Source organism: Mauremys reevesii, linkage group 7 (genome assembly GCF_016161935.1).
Source record: "Mauremys reevesii isolate NIE-2019 linkage group 7, ASM1616193v1, whole genome shotgun sequence".
In the NCBI taxonomy this organism is placed as follows: Eukaryota; Metazoa; Chordata; order Testudines; family Geoemydidae; genus Mauremys; species Mauremys reevesii.
The window spans coordinates 6,590,872-6,615,292 of record NC_052629.1 but is presented as its reverse complement, the minus strand read 5'-3'; the positions used below and the strand labels follow the sequence as shown (position 1 = coordinate 6,615,292).

General features: G+C 43.8%; 1 protein-coding gene across 9 annotated transcripts in view; it reads right to left on the bottom strand.

Annotated features, from left to right (window-relative positions):
* Positions 1-24,421, bottom strand: part of SORCS3 (sortilin related VPS10 domain containing receptor 3) — a 522,792-nt gene that overhangs the window by 242,819 nt on the left and 255,552 nt on the right. Inside the window, exon 1 of one of the 9 annotated variants that reach the window (XM_039481988.1) lies at positions 14,121-14,320. The exons of the other annotated variants lie outside the window; for them this stretch is intronic. The gene's annotated coding sequence lies outside the window, so the exon portion shown is untranslated. Of the gene's footprint in view, positions 1-14,120; positions 14,321-24,421 lie in introns of those variants that run through there. 9 annotated transcript variants of the gene reach the window in all.

The window sequence follows — 24,421 nt, the reverse complement described above, 5'->3', positions numbered from 1 at the left end:
TAGCTAAAGGGAAAGAGGATGAAGGATGTTGTTAAAATGGAAGCCTTACTTAATATTTTACATTTCAAATGCTTTACCTATTTTCCTTCTTTTCTGTATCTTTAACAGAAGGTTAAAAGGATGTTTTATGGTGTCTGTGCCCTGGTGCTAAGCAGTCTGAGGTCTCTGCATGCCGAGCCCCGAACCTTGTTAAACATTGTTTAATGCTGGACAGTGACATGGTATGTTAACACCTTTAGCCCATTTATTTCCCCTAAATTAATACAACAGGTCTCTGTGGTCACAATTCATTTCCCATTAGACAGCTGTCCACATCACAGTGGGCACTAATTGGCGGCTTTAGTTTGATCACCTTGGCAAGGAGTCTGACCCTGAGAAGTGGTCTCTACAGCCCAGGGTTGAGCAGTGTTGCTTGTACCGGCCCATCTCTACTTGTCCTCTGGGAAAATAGGGGACCCTCTGGATAAATCCAGTGATTTGATTATTCAGAAGGTCCCTCAGTAATGGGCTGCCTGAATGGCTTTGGACCCACCCTCTGTAAGGGGCTCAGAAGCTGCACTCAGCTATGTCCCAGAAAAGGAACTGCAACATTTCCCACGTCCCATCTGAGGCGGAGATGGGCATGAACTGAAACTCCAGCTCTAAACACATCAGATCTTGAGGAAAGTTTGAATCCGGACCTGGGTGTGAGGTATGAAGCTTCAGCCTGGCCCCGTTAGTAAGGGTGGTTTAACTTTTACAGAAGCTGTTGCTGATGCTTAAGAGCAAACTGTGACCGCCTGGAGTTTGTGTATATCCTGCCAGAAGAATATCTCCAGGTTTTCATTCATCTGCAGTAAGCCAGCAGCTGGAAAACGACCCGAGCCGGAGGCAGCGAAGAATACAGGTGACGCTCTAGCTCTTCCTAAGACTGTGATGCTGTTCAGTGGTTGTGACCAAAGCAGGAGCTAGAGGAGATGTTTTCTCTCCATTCCACTCAGGTTTATCTCTGTGCCACCTACGGTCTACAGAGCAGAGATGGGGATGTCAGAGAGGGCCATAGTAACGGAGTGGTGTCAGCTTCCCAAGTGATCTTTTTGGTAGAATTTTGCATGAAGGTATTTTTCTGATGTCACAGTTTTGCTCTATGTGCTACTTTGAGAAAATAAAGTCATGACAATAAATATATTCCCGTTCCATCCAAGGTCATCAATCCACTCTACAAACATAAATTAATTAAGCCTCATGCCACCCCTGAGACGTAGGTGATACTATACACCCATTTTACATGTGGGGAAACTGAGGCACAGAAAGAATAAGGGCTGGATTTAAAAGCTATTTAGGAGCCTAAGATGAAAGATGGCTACCTTGTGAGGTTTTGAAAAATGCCTAGGGATGTAACTCCCATTGATCTCAATGCAGGCTAAGCATCTTTCTTCATCTTTAGGTGTGTAAATGCCTTTAAAAATCTGGCCCTAAGTGACTTACCCAAGGTTGCGCGGTGGTAAAGCGAGGCAGAGAAACTCGGGTCCCCTGAATCCCAGTGCTGAGTGTTAACACAAGATCGTCCCTCCTTGGAATTTACTGATGCTCCAACATTGGTAAATACGTTACACTTAAAATTAGTCTCCATGCCAAGCAATGTGCTGGAAGTGTGCTTGAATGCAAGAGATAAAGATGATCCCAATGCATTATTGTAGCATCTAGAGGCCACAACTGAGATCAGGAGTCTACTGTGCTAGGCGCTGTATGCACACATGGTGAGAGACGGTCCTTACCCCCAACGGGTTTATGGTGTAAACAAAAGCAGACAGAAGCGAAGTGATTCTCCTAGTGTGTCACAACCAGTTAGTGACAGAATTTGGATTAGAGCTAAGGTCTCCAGACTCTCAATCCATCGCCATATCCACTAGGTCACACTGCCTCTCAATACAGCGTACACATGAGATAGCCTGGATTCTAAGCTCCTTTGACCTTCCGCCCCTACGAAAGGCCTGAATGGATTCACCAGGAGGCACATGAAGTTACCAAGGTGTGTGGGGGGGGAGGAGGGAAATCAGTATGTCCCAGGAAAAATACCTCCAGCCAGGAAAAACACCTCCAGCCAAGATGGCTACTAAAGAGAGAGCATCTTATTTTCCCTGCATTGTTCAGTAAAGAGCGAGAGAACCCGCCAAGTTATAAAACCGAATTGATCTGACAGTGCTGAGTGTGTAAAACAAACTGGAAGGAAAGCTGAAGGTGGGGGATGGAAGGTAGAGTGCACAGAGGTTCATGGCAAACACCATGGAAATGGCTCGGCGCGCAAGCGGCAGGAGTAATTAAAAGGAGACAATGGGGCCCTGAAGAGACGGCAAAGAAAATTTATTACTAGGGAGGGAGGCACCACAAAGGGATGAAATAAATTCGTCACCTTGGTATTTTCACAGAGAAGAGGATGGAGAGCAGATGCTGAGGAGAGAGAGAAATTTCCCCAAGAGTGAAGAAGGGCACAAGAGGAGGAAATATGGGAAGAAAATCTGAGGCTCCCACTGCAACACAGGCGAGTAGGAAACCAGAGCATTTCGGACAAGGACCTAGCTTCCCGCACTCTTCTCCTCCCAATGCACAATCAGAGCAGGAAGAGCAACACGGTGCCCAATGTTAGGGCACAAGAGATTTGGCTTTTGGCTTCTCTGCTGAGCCTGCCAGCAAGGTGCTGGGTAGCACAATTTGCCACCATTACGCTGCTCAATTAGGAGTTGGACAGAGACCTTCTCCTCACGGGGCATTTGCCCCACGGCAGCCATTGGTGACCAGCTGCAAATCCCTAGTGTGGCCAAAGCAAGGCTGCCTCGTGCATCAGTGGAGCTTATACCCTGCCTGAAACCTCTGCATGCTGCAGCTGTGCTCTCTCACAGCGGCCTGCTCCGACTACACTGGGGCTTTGACCCTGTGCAGCCCCATGGATAAGAACATAAGAACGGCCAGACTGGGTCAGACCAATGGCCCATGTAGCCCAGTATCCTGTCTTCCAACAGTGGATAATGTCAGGTGTTTCAGAGGGAATGAACAGAACAGGGAATCAGGAAATGATTCATCCCTGGATGGCTGTAATCAGTGCCAATTCTCACTCAGACAACACCGGAGCTATCCGCTCATTTCCCACTGGCCGCAGAAACACTGCTAGACGGTAATGACTGTCGTTCTCTTTAGACTGGTGGCATGGGGCATTTGAACCAAAAACCTAGAGCTAGGAAGTTCCAGCTCATATTGCTATTATGGAAGGATCCTCTCGTCCGTTTCTTCTGGCCACTATTGTTATTACTTAGATATGAACAATGACAGTTCGTCATTACTCACTCTCTGTCTATTTGGTTTTAAAGGGTTGATATGTTTATGCTCCTTGCAGTTCGGATGTGTTTTAATTTTTGAGGGCTTATGTCTACGCATCCTTGGCAGACAGCATTAGTGACTTGATTCCAAACACACTATTAATTTCAGCACATAGGTGACCTGATGGCACACTCAGGATATTTGTTCTAGAGGATGCTTTATAATCGAATAACCCTGAAGGATAAAAGGAAATTTTCATGACAACCCTCTATTAATTAATCAGGTTATTAATTAGAAACATTGTCCCTCCAAGGGCTTTTTCCCCCTCTTTTTATTACTATTTTTGAAAATGCTGCCCTAACGATTCCCTTAGCCAATTTATCATTTAAATCTGAAATATTTTGGTGTGAGAAAATTGCTTTAAATGTGGTCATGGAAGGAGAATCCGTTGTAGCACTAATGAAAGACCATCAGATAAAGGGTATATAAATCGAAACTCCCTTAAAGTGGGGCTGAGAAAGGAGCGATTAGGGGCACAACCTTGGGCATTCTGGAGGTTCAGAGCTGAGCAATAGCCAGACAAGGAATTTTAGTGCTGGTGAAACATGATACAATCACCACCCTGGATGGTAGAGACCTCAATTTATCCCCAGGACAGGTAGAGCCCAAGCAACAGCAGTGCAAGGAGCCCTGACAATGTGCTACGGACCTACAGAGATCACCAGCTAGAGAAGATAGTTCATTCAAACCTTGGCTTCTCTGCTGAGGCTGCTAATGGGTGTCAACTAGTGTCCATGGTGGAAGTAGCTTTGATGAGGAGGATGCTAGGGACTTGTACCATGTGACTGTGGCTCATTGGGCATACAATTTGGACCTGAGTTTCTTCTAGGTGCTGTTGAACTGCCTCTGCTGATCTGAATACCATGGAGACAGGAACATTAGACATACGTGGCATTAGATGAGGTTAGGTATTCGGGCCAGGTCCCAGGATGAGGGAAGGGTGAGGTATTCTGTCACCCAAGTTTTTGATGCTCATCAGGAGACAGACACAGACATACGTATCACAGACTTTGGGCAAGTCTCTTCATCTCTCTGTACCTCAGTTCCCCATCTGTAAAATGGGGATCATAATCCTTCCTTTGACTCTTATCTATTTAGATTAGCTTTCTGAGGCAGGAACTCTCTTTTACTCTACGTACATCTCCCAGCACAACTAGGCCCTGATCTCAGTTGAGGCCCCTATGATACAACTAACAATAAAGACCCAGATCTCCAGTTTTTTTAAATCAGCGTAGTTCCACCGAATTCAAGGGAATGGCATCAGTGAAGCTATTGCAATTTACTCCAGCAGAGTTTCTGTCCCACTGCACCCTGGGGCAACATGAGTTTGCAGAGAGTACTATGTTCACAAGGGATTGTCAGGACTTTGTGAACGTTTTGAAAAACATATAAGACATTGCAGAAGTTTAAGCCTGCAAGTGACGGGGGAGGCCCAACTTTTGAATCTGGAGCTGTGAACACCCATAGATACATCCCAGGCCAGTGTAGCCTTGAGAAGGGTGCAATTCATCAATTTTTCACATAATGTTTTCCCAGTGAAACAGGATCTCTGGCAAAAGACCTGTCTTAGTACAAAAAAACCCCGTATGTATAAAATTGTCCTATCTCTGAATCCCTCAGAGTCACCAGTTGCGATTACCGCTGAACAGCATGTATTCATCTATCCTGTCATGGAAGCTTGGGGCCCAGTGTGTCTATCTATCCCACCATGGGAGCTTGAGGAAGAGCTCTCTCAGACTGAATTTCCCTCTTGTAAAGCTTTCCCCGTCATCTTTCATGCACAGCACTCGGAGACTCATCTAACACAAAATGCCTCAGCCAGGAGAATAAACTTGTTGGATTTTTTTCCCCCCAGACAGAAGATCAATAAGTGGGAACAGCTTGAAAAGTCAATCAGGCTTAGGAGGGTCCCCAAGGAGACCGCTGGAGACTTGTCATTGTAATGAAGGAATCACAAGAGGCACATAAGAATGTGTAGAGCCTATCCCTGCTCAGCCGAGGCTTAGTAGCACCAGGACAGGAAATGCTAGACTGGAACAGCCTGATATCCTGGCTCCAGCAGTGGTCAATCCTGGGTACCGGAGGGGATGGTTTAAAACTTCCAGAATTGAGTTAATGACAATGATACACTATGTGGAGAAATGTCACTCCCTGTCACTCCCTGAAGCATGAGGGACGATAACCCAGGAATTTTTTAGACTAGCTAGTGTAACTACAAACAATTCCTCTTCTTAGTCATGCCCCAGCTCAGCAGAAATGGGATCAATCTTCTTGAGGACAGACTGGTTAGAAGAGTCAGGAGGAAGCTAAACTAATAACACAAGGGGAGGAAAAAAGAGGGACGATATGAGCACTCAGCACAAAATTGGCATGCCGAGAACAAAATTAATCAAGGAACCAAAGGACTTGAAAAGAAGAAATTCTTTAACTGCCTATACCCAAAGCTAGGAGTGTGAGTAAGAAACAAGAGGAGCTGGAATTGCTCATTATGAACATAAATTTGATTGAGTTGGTATTACTGAAACCTGGGACAACATGACTCCCATGACTGGAATTTTAAAATCAATGGTTATAACCCATTTAAGAAGGCTCAAGTGGGTAAAAGAGGTGGCACGCTGTGTCAAAAATGCTATTACCTTTTTCTGAGCCTCAGACAATTCAGAAGAAAGTGATCTGGAATGCTTACAGATCAATGTCCTAACAGATAAAGCACAAGATGGGGTACTAGTTGGGGTCTGCTACAGACCACCAACACCAGGGAAAAACCACAATCCTACAACTGAGAAAAAAGGCCATATTGGTTACAAAAAAACTTTACCTGGTTTAGAAGGGAACTGAAGGCAGCTACAAAAAATAAATAAATGGAAGAAAAGGGAAGTTGATAGTAATGTCTATACATCAAAAGCTAGTAATTGAAGAAAATTGATAAGTGAAGCAAAGGGACACAAGGAAAAATCTATGGCCAGCAGAGGTAAGGAAAAGAAGAATTTTTTAAAGTATATTAGGAAAAAAAAATTCCATTACTAGATGGAAACCATAGCATTATCAATAATAATGCAGAAAAGGTAGAAAGGTTCAATAAATATTTCTGTTCTATATTTGGGAAAACAGATGCTGTAATAATATCATATGATAAATTTTTTTCCATTTTAGCTCAGGATGATGTTAAACAGAATTCGAAATTTTTAAATGAGCAGGTCCAGATAACCTGCATCCAAAAGTTTTAAAAGAGTAGGCTATAGAGCTCGCTGTACAATTAATGGTGAGTTTCAATAAGTCTTGGAACACGGAAGTTCCAGAAGACTGGAAGAAAATTAATGTAGTGACAATATTTAAAAAGAGTAAACAGGATGACGTAGATCCCAGGCAAGATAATGGAGTAACTAATATGGGACTCGATTAATCAAGAATTAAAGGAGTGTAATATATTCAATGACAGTCAATATGGGTTTATGGAAAATAGATCCTATCAAACTAACTTGGTATCTTTGTTGATGATATGACAAGTTGGTTGATAAAGGTCATAGTGTTGATGTAATAGACTTCTGTAAGGCATTTGACTTGTTATTGCAAGACATTTTGATTAAAAAACTAGAAACATAAAATTAACATGGCACACCTTAAATGGGTTAAAAGGTGGCTAACCATAAATAGGGAATCATCATTAGAGGTGGGTTTCTAGTGGGATCCACAGGGATCTGTTCTTATCCCTATGCTATTTATCAATGACCTGGAAAAAACAAAGTCATCACTGATTAAATTGGCCAATGACACAAAATTGGGGGAGTGGTAAATAATGAAAAGCACAGGTCACTGATTCATAGCTATCTGGATTGCTTGGTAAACTGGACTCAAGCAAACAATGTGTGTGGTAATACGGCTAAATGTAAATCTACTTACACAATGGGGGATGCTATGATGCTGAAAAAGATTTGGGGGGTGTGATGGATAATCATCTGAACCTGAGCTCCCAGTGTGGTGCTGTGGCTAAAAAGGCAAATGTGATCCCTTCATAATAGGGGAATCTCAAGTAGGATTAGAGAGGTTATTTTACCTCTATTTGGCACTGGGGCGAGGGTTGCTGGAATCCTGTATCCAATTCTGGTGTCCACAAGATCCACAAGAAGGATGTTGATAAATTGAAGAATACAAGTGTCAGAGAAGAGTCACAAGAATGATTAAAGGATTAGAAGACCTGATGTATAGTAATAAGCTAAATAGACTGAGCTCTTTGAGTCTAACAAAGAGAAGGTAAGTGTATACTGTATTCAAGTAACCCAAGTATCTACATGGGAAACAAATATTTAATAATGGGCTCTTTCAACCTTGCCAACAAAAGTATAACATGATCCAATGACTGCAAGATTAAGCTAGACAGATTTAGACTATAAATAAGGTAATTTTTTTAGCGTGAGTGTAATTAATCATTGGAACAACTTACTAGAGGTCATGGTGGATTCTCCATCACTGACAATTTAAAACCAAGATTGGATGTTTTTCGAAAAGATCTGCTGTAGGAATTATTTTGGAAATTCTATGGCCTCTGTCACAGAGGTCAGACTAGATGACCACAATGGTCCCTTCTGGAAATAGTATGAATCTATGAATGTGTAATACTATATGGAGTTTCCAGAAATCAATACCTGTGAGAAGCACATAGTGTCCATATTTACCTCTTCTTTAGGGAAGGACAGTGTAGGGACAGTGGTTGGAACTGGTTGACTGTGATCCAAAATATCAGGGTATTCTTCCTAACTCTGCCACTGACTGCATTTGTGATCTTGAACTAGTTATTCAGTTATTCCATGCCTCAATTTACCCACCTGTAAAATGTACCTTCCTCAACGTGGGGATAGGGAGGGTTATCGAGAAAAGGAATGGTCTTGTATTTAAAATACTGGACCCCAGGGACCTGGGTTAAATCCCTGGCTTTGCCACAGACTTCCTGTGTGTGACCTGTGGCAAATCCTTTAATCTACTTTATGCCTCAATTCTCCACCTGTACAATGGATGTAATCATTCTCCACTGCTCCAACCCTTTAGCCCCAGTGCTGCAAAGATTTATACATGTGCTTAATTTTCAGTATGTGAGTAGTACCATTCAGGCCAAAGACTACTCAGGACTCCCGCTCAACCCCAAGGTATGGAGAGGAATCCCTAGGGGAGATTAGTAGTATACTAATCTGATGCCCTCCCCAGGGAAAGCTTACACAGCTGCTGCCAGTTTGGTGGAATAACTGAGGTCTTCAGGGCTGCCAGTCGAGCACTAATGTCACTTTAGCTCCAGTTATTCAGGAAAAGCAAACAAAGCACAAGCAGTTTTGGTCACCGGGCTAGATCCTGAGCTTGTGTAAATCGGGTGGCACAAAAGAGATCCATTAACTTAAACCAGCTGAGGCACCAACCCATGAAAATCAGAGCGAGAGTCTGTTAACAGTATTGATAGTGTGACCTCTCAGCTTTCATCTGATGGTCCTACTTCACCTCCAACCTCCAGCCCTTCTGGATTTCATCTCTGTGGCTGATTTTAATCACCAAGTTAAATTTTCCACCGGGTCAATCAAACATCAGCCTTCCTATCACAAACTAGAGCTCCGTGCAATCAAAAGCATCTTTCCCAGGAATGCTTTAAAAAGGTCCCTCTCCCGGAGCTGTGGGATTAGGACATCAAGGGGTACTTGCACATTAATGCACTACAATTATTGATCAATAAAATAGGTATTGCGATCGAACTGCTATGTGTACAGACAAAGAGAAAGGAGAAGAGATATTACAAAATGTTTACATGTCTATTACACAGCTGCTAAATTCAAACAACACGTTTGTACTAATCAGTGTGATGAAATAACAGCTGTCTTCTTAAGTACATGCTAAATGCATGCTAGAGAGTGTTATCTGAAAAAAAGTTATTTCTTCTCTTGGGCTTGGCTGCATAACTGGCATTGAAGACAGAGCAAATAAATAATGATGGGTTTTCACTACAAGTCATTCTTTTGCAGCGATTACACATTAATAACTGGAGTGCATGGCATTTTCAAGAATTTCACGTATTAATCTCCCTTTCCCCCCGCGCATGAGGGCAAACGATAAACATGTTGCTTTTGTAATCCCATTGTGCCACCACTTATCGGCATCCCTGCAGCCAAAAAAAAAAAATTAAAAATAAAATAAAAAAATGGATTGCTGAAAATGGGATCTCAACCTTAATGACACCATCAATAATCGCTGTCACTGCCTAATACCCATGTTGCAACCTTACAGGGAAGATAAAGAGGCAGAGTTCTCCATAATGTGGCTTCCAGACAGTCCCTCAAAGTGATTTTTAACATGCTCTTAAATACTACCTGTATATCCCATTGACGGGGAGTGACTAAAAGCCATCAGAGCAGGCAAGGATCACTGGGCTGTGATTTCCCCATCACAGGTAAACAGTGTCAGACGCAGGCACCAGAATAGAAAGCTATAAATGAGAGAGCTCCCTCCAGCAGCTTACTCCGTTGGAATATTTCATTGAGCTACTGGGTTAGCCCAGATTGCTGCAGCTTCATGCATCAAATAGATCGAGTTATTCCCCTAACTCATCGATGCAAAACGTCCTGAGGTGTCTTTGGCCTTTCCCAAGCCGAGGGTGTATTCTAAAACACCGCAGAATAGTTACTGTACATCTGAGACGGTCTAAACATTGCTAGCAGAATTTATACCTACAGCGTCTTCTAAAAAGAGCCCATGCTATGCATCTCCTTGGTCCTGACCCAATTTGTACCTGTGCCTGGATAATAATTCAGGATTTATAGTCCCCGAAACATAGTTGCATATTGTCTGGCAGGCTGGATGCAGCCAGTATCCTGGAAGAACTTGCTCCCGTATTAATGAAGTGAAGCAACCTGTTGGATTCCAAGGTCCTGGGAACTTTTGACTGATCCCTTAAAAGCCAACTTAGCACCATCGGGATGTATTTGTACAAGACCAGTAGCATATTCAGAACTGTATAGCCAAGGCCCCTGCCCATCAGAACTTCCAACCCAGACCAGTTCTGAGCGCAGCCACACCTTAAATGGGCTTTTGTTTGCACGGTATTGCCCCATTCATCCAGATCACATTCAGCAAACACATTGCACCCTCGATGCACTGTCTTCTCCTGAGCCGCACGAGCAAGACCCATCTTCCCACTTATACAGGAAAAAGGGGAGGGGGGAAAAAAGCAGTCCAGGTAAGCATTACACACTTTCAAGGATTCCTTTGCTCATGTATACACGAGGTAAAGCTTCCCACACACTGTTAACCCCACCACGACTGCGAATTTCTAATACAAATCAGCCAGAGTGCTATATTTGTAGTACAATTACAACTTGGAAGAACTTGTTTCATATCAGACGACTTAGTGAAGCAGATGAATAGCTTCTACACAATATCCATGGGATAGAAATTCAATTAAAAACTGCAAGCGGCACAGGAGTGGTAGTTATTGTTCAACAGATACCACGGGGCCTTTGCTGAAATACCGCCATTAGCGGCGCTGGTTGAAAAATTCTGTTTTCCTTTATGGCAATCTGTTAGCTTGTATAAAAGTTCAATTAATAAAAACACAGAGCTGTTCTCGCACTCAGGGAACATAATGAAGCCAAGGGCTAGTTGCATATTTTATAATTATGGATTGAGTGCATGGTGCAGCGGAAATTAGAGAGATGCCACAATCATCATAAAAATGAAAGATTGCTCTTCGCTAAACGCTGAGGGCGCAACTACTGCATCCAAAACGCAGTGCCTGGGCCACACCTAGCCCTCATCACTGCTCTGTGGGACGTTTAAAACTATTCCGAATGCCGTGAGCTAAATCCACCCTGGTGTAAGGCTTTGGTGGAGATCCACTGACATGGAAGGGTCACCAGGGGAAGAGGTTGCAGCAGCACAAAGTAGTCGTGACCTCTCTCTATGGCCATGGAGGTTGGTTCTGACCCAAAAGTGGGTAGTGCTGGTGAGGGGGAAGGGGCCTGTCCGGGAGTGTGGCCGGGAGTGGAATAGGTTGATTTCATCACACCCGCCCTCAGCAGCTTCTGGAACTTCCCCTGGTAGAATCTACCCAGAAGAAGCCCCAAGGGAGCGTAGGCTTTTTGCCCTGCCTGAACCTCCACCACCTACAGCACACAGGGCCAGAACCAGTTAATCTGGCCCTGTGTTTAGGTCTAATGGTGCATCAGGGATGCAGCAAAGCAGGATGAAATTATCATATAGCTCGGACCACCGCTCAGTGCCCTCCACCTCCCCAAGCACACCACAGTTGCTAACACCAGTGGGAGCCAGTCAATCAGAGAGGTCCAGCTGCATGTGGACAAAAGGCTTGATGGAAAAGCAAAAATAAATAACCCTGCCAGCACATGGAGGCATATGCCAGCCTTCACCTCTGGCCTTCTCCCCACGGCACTGTTATTAACTGCTCCCTGGCCTTAGAGGATATTTGCCAAACCAATCACCTGCAGGGGTGAGGAGGGCATTTGAATAAGTCACAGAAGCAAAAAGATGTCTCCCTTGGAAGAACCAGTGCTTTCCAGCCCCAAACATAGCCCTGGGCTCCCCAGTTCTTTTCAGGATTTCTGGAGATCCCCAGGGATTTGGGATTGCTCCTGCTGCTGGCATTCAACTCACTGCTAGTAAGATGAAGTTGAAATGGGGGCTCAGTAGTGGGACAGGGCCTATTTAACTGCTCCTGGAGGTTGACAGTTCACACCCAGTCCAGAATAGTAGTGAACCAAAGCTTGTTTCCAGCTAATGACTTTTGGTGGGCAAATGAGTAGCTGGAACTTAACCCAGGTCCCACTTGACATCGACAGAGTAGTTGTAGCCGTGTCGGTCCCAGGATATTAGACCCAAAGAAGAGATCTGTGTGGCTCAAAAGCTCGTCTCTCTCCCCAACAGAAGTTGGTCCAATAAAATAGAGATGAGCTTTTGAGCCAAACAGAGCTCTTCTTCAGGTCTAATATCTGGGGACCGACACAGCTACAACTACTCTGTCTGCTCGGACCTGAGTGTTCTCCCATTGCACAGGCAGCCATCAAAACCACCGCAGCTCTGAGCCACGAGAAGCATTGTCAATACTGTGGCATACATACTGAGAAAGCAGAAAATCGTGATCCCTGCCGGCTACAGGAGAGAGTCTCTGGGATCTATTTGCCTTTTTAATTTCTAACAGGCAGCAGAGGAACAGAGGAAATGTCAGAGTCTCTGGAGTAAACTTCAAACCGCAGGCAGTTACGACATTTCCTCAGTCTTTATCAGCCCCATTTCTGAAGTTTTTCAGAAGGACAATTTGGGTTGTTTGTTTGTTTGACCTTAAGTTTAAATGAGTGAAATTGCCTATTTGGAAGTGTTATAACCAGAATCCATCAGATCCTTGTGCTTCAAGGACTGCCTGCAACTCCACCCCAGACAGAAGCATGGTCTAAAGCACAACATTAGCCCAGAGGGGTTTTGCTGTACCTGTGGTGGGGACCCTAGATAAGAGAGATGGACCCACCAGGTTGCCTTTTATACCTAGGACCACAAGCAAGTCATGGACTCTTTAGGGCTGAGTAATTCTGAAAGAGGATTGATTGTTTTCAAACTTTCCAGAAAAGTTTGGATACCAGTTTAAGGAACGCCTCACTGCACCCACATCTATATAAATTAGCCCCCATTACCTGAGCACCTCAGGCTCCTTTAATGTGTTTAGCTGCACATCACCCTGTGAAACAGGGAAGAGCAGTTAGCCAGGTTTTACAGATGGGGAAACTGAGGCACATAGGTGCTAAGGATTTGTCCCAAGAGTCTGAGCAAGGAATTGAACCGGGGTCTTCAATATGCCAGGCTCATACCCTAACCACCAGACCGGCCATACTTTGCTGTTATAGAGCAGGGTGAACAAGCTACCCCCCAGCTGCCCCAACCCACACCACAAGACCCCTCCTCAGTGGATGTCAGACCCATTCACGCCTCACCCTCTGTGCCGAGACTTCCAGCAAGGGATAATTGGCATTTAGGGCCAATTGCACTAGAAGTTTTTTGTGACAGGGACACCTTGGGAGTGGCAACTTGACGGAGATCCACCAACCCATCTCACATGTTGGGACAACACCTCGTCAGAGCGGCAAGGCTTGGCGCTTGGCTGCCTTCTCCATGGAGGCCCATGTCAAGTGTCACCATTTTGTAATGATCTGTGTTTGTTCCTCTGTGCAGGGGTAGTGCAGACTGCAGGGAATCTCAGTGCTGAGAATCTGTGCCCCATGAGGGACCAGTCTGCCCCAGGGACTTAATGGTCAATATCTATGCAGGGATAGGGGTTCGGCTAATGCAGGAATTACCACAGCTTTTCCAAGGCCGGAGGGGAGGATTCCTCCACCATCATTACCCCAAGCTTCCTGTGCACATGCTGTTCACATGTACTCAAGCTGTGCACATTTAACTCAACTGAGATTGAAGTGAACTGATGAGAGGTGACCAGCTCACTAATCTGAGCCCCCCGCTTTCCCTCCCCAACTCAACGTAGCATGAGCAGCAGCGGAAAAACTCTCCCGCCCCATCCCACCATCGTGTCTTGGCCTTGTTCTGAATGGGGCCATCTCCATTTCAGTCTCCAGGACCTATTCAACTCTTTGGCATCTCTTCAGAAGCTACTAGCACTTGGAGGGTTTCATGAGATAGATCTCCCCAGGTCAAAGATAACATGACCTCCTTTTGAGCTCTACCCCGCCTACGGCAAAACTCCCAATAGCAGCAAAATCACGCATTTTTACTCAATCCTTCCAATGTTGCATTGTGCTGTGGTTATCTAGTAGGCCAACAGTCTCTCCCCTATGCTACTGGCTTCATGACCATCCTCCTACATCATGTCCAGCAAAGTTCAGGGACAGATCTGCATCTTCCTTTCCTCTGCAGCTCAGAAAGCATCAATTGTTAATCTCTCTCTTTTCTTCACATCGTTGTTGATGTGTGTGCACATATGAGAGAGAGAGAGAGAGAGATCAATTATGAAATTTCTGTCCACAAATGGAATATAAGCCCTGGCAACCATAACTTTTCATACAATCATAGAACTGGAAGGGACCTCGAGAGGTTATCTAGTCCAGTCCCCTGCACTCATAGCAGGACTAAGTATTATCTACACCATCCCTGACAGGTGTTCGTCTAACCTGCTCTTAAAAATCTCCAATGATGGAGATTCCACAACTTCCTTAGGCAATTCATTCCAGTGCTTAACCACCCTGACAGTTAGGAAGTTTTTCCTAATGTCCAACCTAAACCTCCCTTGCTGCAATTTAAGCCCATTGCTTCTTGTCCTAGCCTCAGAGAACAATTCTTCCCCCTCCTCCTTGTAACAACCTTTTACATACTTAAACTGTTAGCATGTCCCCCCTCAGTCTTCTCTTCTCCAGACTAAACAAACCCAATGTTTTCAATCTTCCCTCATAGGTCATGTTTTCTAGAGCTTTAATTATTTTTGTCGCTCTTCTTTCCTGAAATGTGGTACTCAGAACTGGGCACAATACTCCAGTTGAGGCCTAATCAGCATGGAGTAGAGCAGAAGAATTACTTCTCGCATCTAGCTTACAATACTCCTGTTAATACATCCCAGAACGATTGCTTTTTTTGCAACAGTGTTACACTGTTGACTTATTCAGCTTATGGTCCACTATGATTCCCAGCTCCCTTTCCGCAGTGCTCCTTCCTAGGCAGTCATTTCCCATTTTGTATGTGTCAAGGATGGCAAAGAACCATCACAACACAATTTTCTCCCTGCCACATTTTGGGCATATTTTGCCTCAAGGAAAAAATAAAAAAAAAATCTTCTCTGCCCATCTTTGCAATATCATGTGGCAAGAATGACTGCCACCATCCTAGCCAGCCACAGAGACTGAATCTGGGACCTCCAGAGCGAAGCAAAGGTAATAATTGGAGATATACCAATCTCCTAGAACTGGAAGGGACCTTGCAAGGTCATCAAGTCCAGCCCCCTGCCTTCACTAGCAGGACCAATTTTTGCCCCAGATCCCTAAGTGGCCCCCTCAAGGATTGAACTCACAACCTGGGTTTAGCAGGCCAATGCTGAAACCACTGAGCTATCCCTCCCCTCATGAAGCACATGAGTCTTTACAACATGAGCTCACAGGCTGAGAGATGTAACAGACACACCCTCCGTGGGCATGTCTCGTCTCATTTTCTGAGAGGAGACTCAGTCTGTGTCTACACTACAATCTAGGTTTGTGTATATGTTCTCATACTAGTTTTCATCAAGCTAGCGTGAGTATAAACAGCAATGAAGACACAGTAGCACTGGCAGCAGCTGGGTAAACACCAGGGAGGAAGAAGAGCTCTTTAAGCCAAAGGACAATGTAGGCACTAGAACAAGTGGGGATAAACTGGTCATAGTAAGGAGGTCCCTTCCAGTCCTCTGCTCTTAACCATCACACACTGACCAGTGGGTCACCTGAATACAGGCAGCAGAAAATGATCAGAGCTGATGTGAGAGGAAAAGCTGCTGATCTTTAGAAGCCAGCTGTGCTTGCAGATTATAATTGTTTGTTTTTTCTTCTTCCCTCCCACATTCAGCCTAGAAAACTTGTCCAGATTGCACCCAGGGTCATGAAGTAGACAGGAAGTGGAATTGATAGGCCTTCTTCTCATAGGAACAGCTGGAAATGAGTTCCCCCAGTACTAGGACCACTGGAGTCTAGTGCGGCTACTGTTGCTTGACTCCCCAGAGGGAGTCGGGAGGGGACACCCACTTGCCCTTCCAAGCAGATCAGCAGAGTTGACCCCACACCGGAGGGTGAGGGGGAAGCATATTGTTACAGGAGTGCTCTACAAAACAGATGTCTGTATCTAGTTAATTAATAAACAGCATGCCAGGAAAGAGTGCTTGAGAACATCCATCACAGTGCCTAGGCAATGTTGGACCTATAAAGATCATGGTGATTGTGCCCTGCAAATGGCTCCATTCATGCACATGGAGCCAAACCCCATAATGTTGTAGCAACTGAATGAACTCCCCTCCTCCTGCTTAGGTAGGTATTGTCCCTGGCTGGTGCTCTTGCCAGGGCCGGGCAGCAATTTCACCCTCAGCCTCTCCACTTCAGTCTCCCCCTGTAACAAGAGGAAAGGACCTTCTAGTAATTAACCTTTGCAGAAATTGCTATACAGAATTATTCATATTTAATAAGATTCCCTTCTGGTGCAAATGATAGGACAAAAAAAACCCGCACAGGAGAGAGATATGTGTAACTCAAGCTATTTCCCAAGACCAGGTCTCTAAACTGAGCTTTGGCTGACATTCTCCCGGCTTCCAACGTTAGCAACGGTGGGAGCGTGAGCCAAGATCAGCTGCCGACATTTTCACCCCGTGTTGGCTAAACATGCTCAAGAGCAGTGTGAATAAAGAATGATATCGTAACTGCTCATGTCATCCCCTCCACTCACCAGCCACCCACACCCCTGAAGCCATCCACGCAGGCTCGACAGCATCCTAACAGGGGAGGAAAAAAAAGAAAAGAAAAAAGAAACCTTGAGCTCTGTTTCAATCGCCGGCCCATCTCTGCTTCAATCCCCAAACATTGATAGAAAGGATTAAAGAAAGGGTTGCTAAAATAAAATGAATCTAGGATTCAAAACCAATTACCAAAGCATAATCTTGCTCAGATGGGCATGCTAAGAATAATTACTATCCACAAGATGAATGCCTGTTCTAGATACATTACAGAAGACTGCATAATTAAATATAGCAACTGATCCTCATTTATCTCCCAAGCAATTCACATTTAAAAGGTTCACCTGCATGGGCTGGCAAGACACAGCATTTGTGCAAAGCCACATGGGAATTTGGAGGCAGTGCAAAGTTTTGTGGGGGGGGGAACCACACCAGCCTGTCACTAGCAAAGGGGAAAAACACTGTTTTGAGCATTATGTGTCCTTTAAAAAAATAATGTTCTTGAGAAAGGCAGAACGGGGCTTCAATGACAGCTTACACTTGGTCCAAATAAGGATTATTTCAAGGAAGAAAAACTGATGCTGAAGCAAAAGGGGACGCCGTGCCAGATCTGTCTGTGAATGCTGCGGATGGCAGATTTCCAAAGTCAGGATGAAAACAGCTGTTGGGGAAAAAATTGGACCACACGTCAGCGCCCCTTATTCCCTCTTAACAGCGTCGCCATATGGGCTCGACTGATCGTTGGCTGACACAGCGAGGACAATGAGACACCTTTGTTTCTGTGCACCTCCCTGCTAAACTCTTAGGAGCACGGCCTGTTTGCAGATATGGCAGCTATTTTGTTGTCAGAGGTTGTGCACACTGCCCTGTCTCATGGAGGCATTACTTTTAGATTAAGGAAGAGTACAAGAAGAACGAACAAGTGTCCCATTGAAAATACCCGGTTGGCTTCTGTGTATGGAAAAGCATGACATGCAAACCCAGGCCCCACATACCTACAGACTAGAGAGGCTGCCTGGATTTCAAGAAAACAAAAGACTACTCTGGCTTCTACATGCTACTTTGACAACACAAAGCATCCACAGAGCCAATTTAACCAGATCCCTGGAGAATTCCCGCATGGAAATCCCCTCTGTGGTAGCAGGTCTCATGTCTCCCCGTCCCACTCTCCCCAGCTGTTAGCTGAGGAGCTGGCATGGTCCCATTGGTGCTATGGCAGCCAGCACATCATAGACCTCTAAGGGGCACCAGCCAGGATGGAGGAAGAGTAAAGCCAATCTTTGTGCCTTCCACGCCTCGCAGAAGAGCTGGAGCTAAGGATTTGGACCACACATTTTATCTGAGCCAGTGCTACTCAGTCGCTCCATTTTGGGTGGGGCATTATACGCCAAATAAGGCACATCCCTTAAAATGCAGGATAGGTGGTCACTCTGCCACAGGTCAAAGCATTTGCAACATGGCACGTCTATATGCCTGGCAAATACTGAGGGAGTTTTAGCAAGAGCAATTCTTGCCCTAAATCCTTGAAGTCAATCAAGTTTTACAGAAGGGCGATCCCTCATCTGAGGTCTGGAGCCAAATGAATAGTGACGGAAATGATTTGCAAACAGCCTTGTGAAATCCCTGGTGTCTGTTTTCTCTGGTTCCAGTTGCCTTTCCACAGACATTTGTGAGACATTAGCGTGAATGTCTGCTTAGGAGCCTATATTTATGAGAACACAGATGTCTTGGTTTGCAAATGAGAATATTAGTGCGACAAGGGCTCACCTGGCCTCCTGTTACATACACACAATTACAGGTGTGAATATGACAAGGGGAAATTGACTGCAAAATCTGCTAGACAGCCAATAAACCTGGTTTATATCTGTCTCTCTCAGTCAAGAAGGAACCCAGTTATTGTTTAATTTGGGGTCTGTGTGTGTAGCTAAGTATAAAGCTCTTTCTTGTGCAAAAGAGGAAAGAAAAAGATTTAAAGGTTGAGATTTTCAAAGCCACCTAAGTAATCTGGATGCCCAATTAAATTTAATGGGAAGCAGGTCTCCAGCCTCCCTTCAGCTTTGAAATAATGCAATCAAACTGTCCTCAGATTTCTTAGGCTTGTTTATCTCCTGAAACATCTCTCTTCTTAAAATGCACCTCCTCCACTCCAGGAGCGATTCAATGCCCCAATGGCACCTTTAAGCACACCTCTTGAGCACTGAGGTTGTCCAAAAGCGCACCATGTGACTAAAGTGACCATTCATGCAGCTTGAGGGCAAACTGACTGACTATCAGTCACATTCAAAGGTACACTTGCCATTGACAGTGCTGAAAAATCCCCAGGCTCTTTTGTGAAAACTCTGTCGTGCAATTGCATATTAAAAACAAAACAAGTAGAAATCATGATCGGTTTGTGGACAATTCACAAATAGAATAAAGGCCTAGCCCAATTAATGAATTATTTGCAACAAAGACTTTGACCAGCTCAATGTTTAAAGACTCTATCCAGAAAAAACATGAGCATGGAGAAGTCTTGCTAATAACAGAGCTTTGATGCTTGAAGTAATAATATAGTACTTTGGCACTTACATAATACTTTGCATACAATGATCAAACAGAGCTTTGCAAAGGCGAGTGAACATTATGATTGCTATGTTACCAATGAGAAAACCAAAGTATAGAAATACTGGCTTGTATTTCTGGCCATGCCAGTGACCTGCAAAGGCAAACAGCATATTTCTACTATAATGTGTGGACATTTAGGCTCAAATTTTAGAATGTCCACTCATTTTAGGTGCTTCAGACTTGATTGTCCAACTTGATACAGCTGGATAGAGACACCAAAACTTAAGGCAACCCAGAATTAGTGGAAAATTTTCAGAATTTGGGTCTCAACTTCTTTGGGTCTCAGTTTCCCAACCATATATAGAATAGAGGAAGAAACGTATCTACCTCATGGGGTTAATTCAAAAGTGTGCATACAGGGCATCTGAGATCCATTGATGAATTGCCCTACAGAGACGCAGACTATTTTCATGTTGGGCTTGCTCTTACAATCAATGGCAGACTCCACGCCATTGGATCTTCAAATAGAAGCAGGATCTGGACTATTATAATATCATACAGAAATCAGTGACAGAGAAAAAGCACAGATCAGTGGGAACGTAGTCTACAGTTTCATAGATTTGAAAGGCCAGAGGGACCGCTGTGATCATCTAATCTGACCTCCTGTATAACACAGGCCAGAGAACGTCGCCAAAATAATCCCTAGAGCAGATCTTTTAGAAAAACATCCCATCTTGATTTAAAAATAGCCAGTGATGGAGAATCCACCATGACCCTTGGTAAGTTGTTCCAATGGTTACTTACTCTCACTGTAAAAATGTGCGCCTTATTTCCAGTCTGAATTCGTCTAGCTTCAACTTCCAGCCATTGGATTGTGTTATACCCTTCTCTGATACATGGAAGAGCTCATTATTAAGTATTTGTTCCCCATGTACATACTGTTAGACTAATCAAGTCACCCCTTAACCTTTTCTTTGTTAAGCTAAATAGATTGAGTTCCTTGAATCTATCACCAATAGGCATGTTTTCTAATCTTTTAGTCATTCTCATGGCTCTTCTCTGAACCTTCTCCAATTTAGCAAGATCTTTCTTGAGTTGTAGGCACGAGACCTGGACACAGGATTCCAGCAGTGGTCATGCCAGTGACCAATATAGAGGTAAAATAATCTCTCTACTCCTACTTGAGACTCCCCTGTTTATGCGTCCCAGGATTACATTAGCTCCTTTGGCCTCAGCATTACACTGGGAGCTCATGTTCAGCTAATTATCCACCATGACCCCCAAATCTTATTCAGAGTCACTATTTTCCAGAATAGAGTCCCCCTCCATCCTGTAAGTATGGCCTACATTCATTGTCCCTGAATGTTTCAATAGACTGGTGGTAATATTTGGCAGGGCACTTGTATCCTAACCAAAAAAAAAAAAATGAAATCAGAAGGGAGAAAAACATGCTGGCAACTCAAGCCTCCCTTTAACCTTCTTTAAATACATTGTCAGAAACCATACATGAACTGCTAATAGAATTACATCTTTTCATGATGGATACAACCTCTATATGATGTAAGGTAGCAGAGGTCACCTACTTCCACAAGTAGCCCCCTCAAGATCTAGGTTATCAATTTTTTAGCACAAAGTAAATTGAAAACATTTAAGACAGAATTTGTACCTTGGAAGTCTCTGCCACTCTACCCTTCGCTTAACAGGCAAGTTCTTAAGCAAGTAAATCTTAAAAGCAAATTGTATTTATATTATATAGAGGGCCTCTCTAGTCAGCACTGGTGAAATCACATCTAGAAGACTGACTCTGATCTTAGTTGCATCAGGTTAGCAATCTGAAGTGACTTCAGTAGAGTTATTCCCAACCTACAGAGGAGAATCAGGGGCCACCATGTTTAGTTCTCGGTACCTCTGTACCAGGAAGGTGTCAACAAGTTAGAGGGAAATTAATGAACAGCAACAAAAATGATTATGCGTTGGGAAGGAAGGGGGAAATTTGTGTGGAAAAAGTAAAAGAACTGAGTGCATATTTGGCAAAAACAATGAGTAAAGAGATGGAATAAGAGCCTACACCTAGCCCAGGTGTATGAGAAGTCTAAGGGTGTGATTCACTCCTACTGAGATCAGAAAGACTCCAACTGGCCTTCACAGGAAATGAATCCAGGAACTGGAAAGTTTGATTGAATGTCGTCTCCACTTTAATATCTTGGAGGATTATTAGTAGAGCTGGTCAGAAAATGTTTGTCAGAATATTTTTTCCAATGGAAAATGTAGTTCCTATTAAATCAAAATTTTCAACAAGAAAATTTAGATTTTAATGAATTTTTTTTTTATTTTCCATTGGGAAAATATAGAAGAACATAAGAATGGCCCTACTGGGTCAGACCAAGGGTCCATCTAGCCCAGTATCCTGTCTTCCGACAGTGGCCAGTGCCAGGTGCCCCAGAGGGAATGAACAGAACAGGTAATCATCAAATGATCCATCTCCTGTCACTCACTCCCAGCTTCTGGCAAACAGAGGCTAGGGACGCCATTCCTGCCCATCCTGGCTAATAGCCATTGATGGACCTATCCTCCATGAATGTATCTAGTTTTTTGGAACTCTGTTATTGCCTTGGCCTTCACAACATCCTCTGGCAAGGAGTTCCACAGGTTGACTGTGTTGTGTGAAGAAATACTTCCTTTTGTTAGTTTTAAACCTGCTGCCTATTCATTTCATTTGGTGGTCCCTAGTTCTTGTGTTATGAGAAGTAGTAAACAACACTTCCTTATCTACTTTCTCTATACCAGTCATGATTTTATAGAATTCAATCATATCTCCCCTTATTTCATTTGGGACACACTGACCTAAAAGAGAAGATATTTTGGTTCAAACTACATCTAAACATTTCAGTTTGGATCAGTCTGACATTAATCCAGATGAGCTGCCACAATGCCTCATGGGAGATAAATTACTGTGCCTCAGGCCCTCATCCTCCTCTATGGGATGGGATCCCTGGCTGGACTACATGTCCCAGGATGCCTAGTGGTCTGCCCTCTGGTTGAACTATCATAATGTAAAAATTTTTGAGAGTGTCAATAAATGCGGCCAAGGGTGATCCAGTGCATATAGTGTACTTGAACTTTCCCTCATCAAAGGCTGCTAAGCAAAGTGAGCAGTCATGGGATAAGAGGGAAGGTCCTCTCATGGATCAGTAACTGATTAAAAGATAGGACGCAAAGGATAGCAGAAAATGGTCAGGCTTCAGAATGGAGAGATGCAAATGGCTGGGTCCCCCACAGATCTGTACTGGGACCAATGCTGTTCAACATATTCCTCAATGATCTGGACAAAAGGGGTAAACAGTGAGATGGCAAAGTGTGCAGATGATTCAAAATTACTCAAAATAGTTAGGTCCAAAGCAGACTGCAAGAAGGATCTCATAAAACTGGATGACTGGGGAAAAAAAAAACAGCAGATGAAATTTAGTGCTGATAAATATAAATACAAAGTAATGCACATTGGAAAACATAATCTCAACTATACATACAAAATGATGGGGTCTAAATTAACTGTTACCACTCAGGAAAGAGACCTTGGAGTCATTGTGGACATTTTTCTGCTCAATGTGCAGCAGCAGTCAAAAAAGGCTAAGAGAAAGTTAGGAATCATTAGGAAAGGGATAGATAACAAGACAGAAAATATAATGCCACTATATATATATATATATCCATGGTACACCCACACCTTGAATACCACAGGCAGTTCTGGTCACCCCATCTCAAAAAAGATATTAGAATTGGAAAAAGCACAGAGAAGAGCAACAAAAATGATTAGCGGATGGAACAACTTTTATGTGAGGAGAGATTAGAAAGACTGGGACTGTTCAGCTTGGAAAAGAGATGACTGAAGGGGATATGATCGAGATCTATAAAATCATGACTGGTGTGGAGAAAGTGAAAAAGGAAGTGTTATTTACCCCTTCACATACACACAAGAACCAGTAGTCACCTAATGAAATTAAGAAGCCGCAGCAGGTTTAAAACATAAGGAAGTACTTCTTCACACACAGTCAAACTGTGGCACTCACTGCCAGGGGATGCTGTGGAGGCCACAGATATAACCGGGTTCACAAAACAATGAGATAAATTTATGGAGGCTAGGTCTATCAATGGCTAGTAGCCACAATGGTCAGGGTTGCAACCCCATGCACTGGGTGTCCCTAAACCTGTGAGTACTTGAAGTAGGAACCAGATGATGGGGGATGGATTACTCAGTAAATTGCCCTGTTCTGGTCACTCCCTCTGAAGAAGCTGGCACTGGCCACTGTCAGGATTCTGGGCTAGATGGACCACTGGTCTGACCCAGTAGGGCTGTTCTTACGTTCTTATCATGTCAGTTGTAGTCCAGCCCGGAAGCCCAATGATAGAGGAGAATGGGAGCAGGAGGCACCAAACTACAGCTCCCAGGAGGCACTGCAGGAATTCAGGGGGACACAAATTGAGGTTGCACTAACCCAAAATGAAACTTTTAGATCCACCAATATGAAAACAAAACATTCCAATTAAAAATACGGAACATTTCAACACTTCCAAAGCAAAACATTTTGAGAACGCTCCCTATTGTGAAAAAAAATGTGATATTTCAACTTTTTCTCATCATTCGGGATGAAAACGAGTTTTGAAATATTAGAATTTCCTGCAAGATGGAAATTCTGATTTTTAACTAACTCTAATGATTAGATCATGGAACATTCTCCCACGGGGTGTGGTAGAAGCCCAATTACTTGAGTGAACCAGAACTGGACAGGACAAATTTGACTTTTTTCGCACAAAGAGAGCAGGCACATGCAGGGAAAAGGCTATATTTACATAGTAATTTGTCAGATTATAATCCTCTCTGGAACATCCCCTGGCGTGCAACCCAGAGATGCTAACCCACAACAGTAAATCTAGCTCATGTGGCAGGAGCACTCACATACATGCATAAATACCATAATTTCACCATTATTTCAATGAGCTAAATGGAAATCAGTGAGTCAGTGTGCCCTTGTTGCCAAGAAGGCTAACAGCATTTTGGGCTGTACAAGTAGG